Source organism: Bombus bifarius, unplaced genomic scaffold (assembly GCF_011952205.1).
Source record: "Bombus bifarius isolate JDL3187 unplaced genomic scaffold, Bbif_JDL3187 scf7180000010252, whole genome shotgun sequence".
Lineage (NCBI taxonomy): Eukaryota > Metazoa > Arthropoda > Insecta > Hymenoptera > Apidae > Bombus > Bombus bifarius.
The window spans coordinates 1986845-1992889 of record NW_022885576.1 but is presented as its reverse complement, the minus strand read 5'-3'; positions in this window follow the sequence as shown (position 1 = coordinate 1992889).

The window sequence follows — 6045 nt, the reverse complement described above, 5'->3', positions numbered from 1 at the left end:
CACGCTTACCGTATAGATGTTGCGCGAAATCTTCGATATGTGGTGGGGAGTACCTGTCGGGTATGGTGCGAGCGTTCAACGCACGATAGTCGCCGCATGGTCGTAGACTTCCGTCCTTCTTTGGGATGACATGCAGGGGTGATGCCCATGGACTCTTCGATGGCCGCATCACTCCTTGCTCGATCATTGTTGCGAAATCCGCCTTGACTTGCTTGAGCCGATCCGGTGCGAGACGTCGAGGTTTACTGTAGACGGGTGGCCCGGGTGTGGTTTCAATATGGTGTACCACACTGTGTCGGATTTTCTCTCGTCCGAAGGCCGGTGGACGAGTTAGATCCGGAAACTCCGCCAAAAGTCGATGGTAGACCGATTCGCCGATTACGGTTTTGATGGATATTTCTTCCGTCGTGGCAGCATATCCCCTTGTTGATAATTGGGTTGTCGTGTCGAGGAGTCGTTTGTTTCGCGGGTCCACGAGCAACCCATAATGGCTTAAAAAATCTACGCCTATGATAGGAGTTTGAACGTCAGCAATTACGAAGTTCCACTTGAAGGCTCGTCTAAGGGACAGGTTAAGGCCAATCGCAGTGGTACCATACGTTGCGATGCGCGTCCCGTTGGCCGCGAATAGTTCGTACGCGTTTTTCTTGACGTGCCTATGGATTTTACTGCGGGGGTATACGCTGATGTCGGCGCCGGTGTCTACGAGGAAATAAATCTTCGTTCCCTTGTCCGTAACGAAGATGCGGCGGGATCTCAGGCCGTCGTCGTCTGCCGCGTCTACGGACGGCTGGTCTCGTTTCCCGACTTCCACGTGCATGGGAAACGACAGCTCCTCGCGCGTTCTCCGAACTTTGCATGATAGAAGCACAGACCGTCTTGCCGTGGCCGATCTCGCGAGCGCGAACGTCGGTGGTATCGCGAACGCGCGCGTGATCGTGATCGTGGTCGACGATGATTAATCATGCTCAACGCGTTCATCTGTGCCTGCAACTGTGATACTTGCTCGCTCAACACGTTGATTGCGGCGGCCATTGGTTCGTATGCTCCAGCGTTTTGCGCTGGTGGGTCCATTACTGCCGTTACCCGGGCGGTGCGCTGAAAATCCTCCCTGAATTCTTCAGCGATCAGGTCCGCCTGCCGCAATAACCTTTCTGGGTCCGAATCGTCGACTGCCGCGAGGATACGCCTGATGCGGGCGGGTAATCGGTTCCTCCACAGCGTGAGGGTAAAATCATCGGGCGTGGAGGGGCTGGAGAGTTTTTTTAGGTGTTGATAAAACTGGGATGGTTTTCTATCTCCCATCTCCTCCCTTTCCACCAACTTCTTTATCCGGGTCGCGTCCGTATCGGATAATTTGCGAATGAGCGCATGTTTTAATTTTTCGTAGCGTCCGATGTCTGGAGGGTTCGTCATTAGGTCTTCGACGTCCTGGAGCTGTTGATCGTTGAGGCATTTTGCCAGCGTCACGTACTTAATGGTGTCTTCCGTAATTCGCGCTGTCTCGAATTGTCTCTCCAGAAGGGCAAACCATGCCGCCGTGTTCGTGGGCAGCAGTGGAGACATGCTGATCACCTGGCTGGCTATGGTTCCCTGTGTATTACCTTCCATCGTCGCGGTGCACTCAAAATCGGTGGTTAAAACGATAGCACTTTCACTGTCACCTCTTTCACTAAATATTACGTCAAATCACGTCGGTAGTCACCAATTTGAGGTGGTATAGTGATAGGTGCGTAAGGAACTACTCTTGGTGTTTTTACAAATAACAGTTTATTAGAACTAATCAACAATCAGAGTTAACAATGAACAATCAACAATTACACTTAACAGACAACAGGTAACAACTAACAAATAACGATAGACACCGAGAGGTCATTCGACGCGTTGCTATGCGAATAGTACCGAGGAGTTACACTTTTAATGGCGCAAGACAGACTGACTCTGCTTTTTGTTTCGGATCGCGCAGATTCTTCCCTTCGTAGCCCATCGATATCCCCACTAGCGTGCATTCATTAGATGTGTCGCCTGTGCTGGCACGTGTATGCTCTTCCGAGAATTCGGCGGAAAGAGTGTGAAGATATCGATGGTACATTGGGCACGTCGGTGTTGCGCTTTGGCGGCGTCGCGCTTTGTATCCGGAGCCGTTGAAAAGTTCCGTGGCCCGTGCCGCCACAGGTACTATGATTTTGAAAAATATTTTGTCATCTATTGTGAAGATTTTAAGATCACTGATGTCGAGTATGAATTGAAAATGTTCGGTTTTGGCAGAAATCGCGGTGTTGTACATCTGGCTACCTATTGCCTTGGCGTAATTTTCCATGAATTCATTGGGGTCAAGTATTTGTGGACTAATTATTCCTTGTTTGCCTAATATCATGACGTTAAGTACTTCATCTAATTGGAAGTGTAAAGTTTGCATCGCGGTGTCGACTTTCATGATCATCTTAAGCATAGATCTATCGATATTTGCCTGCTGTTGTAATTTTAATATATCACTATGTGATCTCTCTAAGTGGTGTAGGTTTTCTGAGTTTACAATTTTTCTAATAAGTGCTGTTTGATTAGCTATTATGGTCTTGATTTTATTATTATCATCGAATAGTTTGTCCATATTTTCGTTTATGAGCGTAAGATCATCATCGTCGAGAGTCCCGAGCAGACTTTTCGATACGGAACCTATGATGTTAAGCAAACCTCGTGTGCTCCGGGTATGTGTTAACGCTTTCAAGTGTTTTGCGAGTTGTTTTAGGTTATTGATGCGATTTTGTAATCCGCCTAACTCTTCGACGTATTGTTTGCTGATTGCACGTGAGTCTATTGTTAATTTATATGATTCTAATCCTACTATAACATTGGCAGTATCGCTGTACAAATATCCTTTTCCTGTGTTTTCTACGAATACAGAGTTTCCTTCTAATGGTGTAATATTTATTTGCGCGGATACTATTCCGGCAAAGAGGAGCGTCGACCTGGAAAGTAAGGTTTTAAACGATTACCGTGTATCTTTTTGTCTTGAATCAGATAGTACGGAGTACATACTTTATCAATCGTGTATGGTCCTAACCATTCCACATCAAGTTTATGCCTTTTATGATCGTTATGTATTAAAACGGAGTCTCCTTCTTTGAAAACTGATTGAGGTTTTATAATCTTACGTCTTTGATCGCTCTGATATCGCTGTTTACTTTTGATCAATGTTTCGCGAGCGTGTCGGAGTCTAGAGTCCCATTCTTTCTTGCGGAACGTGATTTCGTCTGCGTATGTGCGTTGGGGATTCTTGGATATTGTGGAGGGAAGATAGGCTTGGTGTCCGAATGTGAGTTCGAATGGCGTGTAACCAGTAGAGTCGTGTATCATTGTATTATATGCAAGGCATACAAAGTTAAGTTGATCGTCCCATTCTTCATCCGAATTTCGCTGTATCGATTTTAACATGTCTGTTACTACTGCGTGTGTCCGTTCTAACGATCCGTTACTTTGTGGGTGGAAGGATGTCGTTTTGATATGTTTGATTTTGAACGCGTCTTCGTACTGTTGCATTAAACTAGATATAAAATTCTGTCCGCGGTCAGTTAATATCTTTTTTGGAGCGGAAAAGATGTAAATGTAATGATTCAAAAGTGCGTTCCAAATTGTTTCCGTTTGCTGAGTTTTTAGTGGTACGAGTATTAAGTATTTTGTCAATTTGTTATGTATGGATAGAATGTACTGATTGCCTTTTTTCGTCTTTTTCAGTGGGCCTAATAAATCCATAGCAATTTTATCGTTTGGTTCGAGGGGTGTGTCGGTGATACAAGGTTCTTGGCGCGGTCTGATACGTGTAGTTTTAGATGTTTGGCAGGTGTCGCATGATTCTATATGTTGTTGTATGCGTTTCATCAAATCTGGTACTCTGTGCCGTTCACGAATGCGGTCGTATGTCTTTTGTATACCGGGGTGTCCTACTAAATCGTGATTTTCTTTCAATAATTCGTCTATTTCTTCGTCGCTATATGTTTGAATTGGTTCCCATGCAAAATTTAATTCTTTTACGGTGTCGTTCAGGAATAGTAAAATTCGTTTGATCGCGTTCTTCTCGGTCTCTGTGAAACTGTCGTCGCCTATACCTATCTTTTCGTTTATACGAATAATTTCGTTTAATTTAGTTAACCATTCGATTCTGTCGTAATTTCCTAGCTCTGTTTTGGATAATTGATAGAAAGATTTACGGTTCGGAGTCATTTTGAGAATTTTGGGTAACGCGTCGGTAGATTTTTCCCAATCGTGATATTTTTTATCGAGTTCTATGTTCAAATTTTCGCGTCGTCTGGTCAGAACATGTATTCTAGATAGTGCGTCGGCTGCAGTATTATCTTTTCCTTTCGTGTATTCTATGTCGTATTCGTATTCTTCTAGTTTTAATCGCCATCTCATCAAGCGTGATGAGGGGTCTTTGCAATTCTGTAACCATTTTAGTGCTTGGTGATCGGTTCGGATGAGGAATTTCCGTCCTAACAGATATTGTCGGAGGCGTTTCACGGCCCATACTATTGCTAAAAGTTCTTTTCCTGTAGTGGAATAATTTCGTTCCGGTGGGTTTAGAGTTCGCGAGATCTAACAACATGGATGTCCGTCCTGTGATAAGATTGCACCTATACCTTCGTTACTGGCGTCAGTCGTTAATGTGAATGGTTTCGCAAAGTCTGGGAATTTTAGTACGGGTGATGAACAGAGTTTGTCTTTTAATGTCTGGAATGCTTCCTGGGTTTTATCTGTCCAATGAAATGGTGACTCCTTTTTTGTAAGTTCGGTCAATGGTTTCGCGATCTTAGAAAAGTTTCTGATGAACTTACGGTAATAACCTGCTAGTCCTAAGAACGATTTGATGTCTGTGGGATTACGTGGCTGTTTGAAATTGCTAACGGCTTCTAATTTTTTGGGATTTGGCTTTACACCTTCGGCGGTTACTATATGTCCAAGATATTCTAATTCTGGTTTGAGAAATTCGCACTTATCCGGCTGTATTTTGAGTCCGAGTTCGCGTAGGCGTTGCAATACTATCGCGAGGTTGCTATTGTGCTCTTCAATCGACTGTCCGAATATTATAATGTCGTCTAAATATACGAAGCAATGTTTATTTATGAGTCCTCTTAGCGCGGTATCCATCATGCGTTGAAATGTTGCAGGTGCATTCTTTAAACCGAATGGCATCCTATTGTAATGATAGTGTCCTTGTGGTGTGGAGAATGCTGTGTACTTTTTAGAGTCTATGTCCATTGGGATTTGGTGGAATCCGGAGGATAAATCGAGGGCTGAGAAGAATTTTGCGTTGCCTAGTTGGGATAGTATGTCGTCTATGTCAGGTAATGGATATGCGTCCTGGTCAGTTAGTTCGTTTATTTTTCTGAAGTCTATTACAATTCGCCATTTCTGTTTCCCTGAGGCGTCTGCCTTTTTTGGTACTACCCAGACTGGTGAATTGTAAGGAGAATCAGATGGTTCTACAATGTTCTTTTGTAGCATTTCGTCCATTTGTCGTTTGATTTCTTCTTTATGGCATTCAGGCGGTCGGTAACATTTTGTGTTAATGATTTTATTTTCTTTTAACGTTATTGTGTGTTTAGCAAGGTTAGTGCATGGTAATAAGTCGGTCTCTAGATTGAATACGTCGAGGTAGAACAGCAACATCTTTTCGATTGGTTCACGGAGGGTTTTCTCTATATGCGAAAGTCTAACTAAATCTTTAAACGTGGAGACTTGATCGTACGTATTTGAATTTTCGATAAAATTAGTCATTTTGGCTGGGCACTCACCACCATTGATAAAGCATATCGTTGTCGGTTTTCCTTCCAGGTAGACTGTTTTTGACACTGCTTGTTTTGGAGGTACATCGTTTTCCTGTTGCAATAAAAGTATATTATTGTCAAGTTTTAATTGTTGATTCGAGAGTTCAAATTTGAATTTAGATAGGGCTGGCAAACCGAGTATGCCGTCTTCTATAATTGGAAAGTTGTCTTCTACCACAAAAAATTCTAGAGTTTTGCCAAATAGTTTTATCAAAGCGTG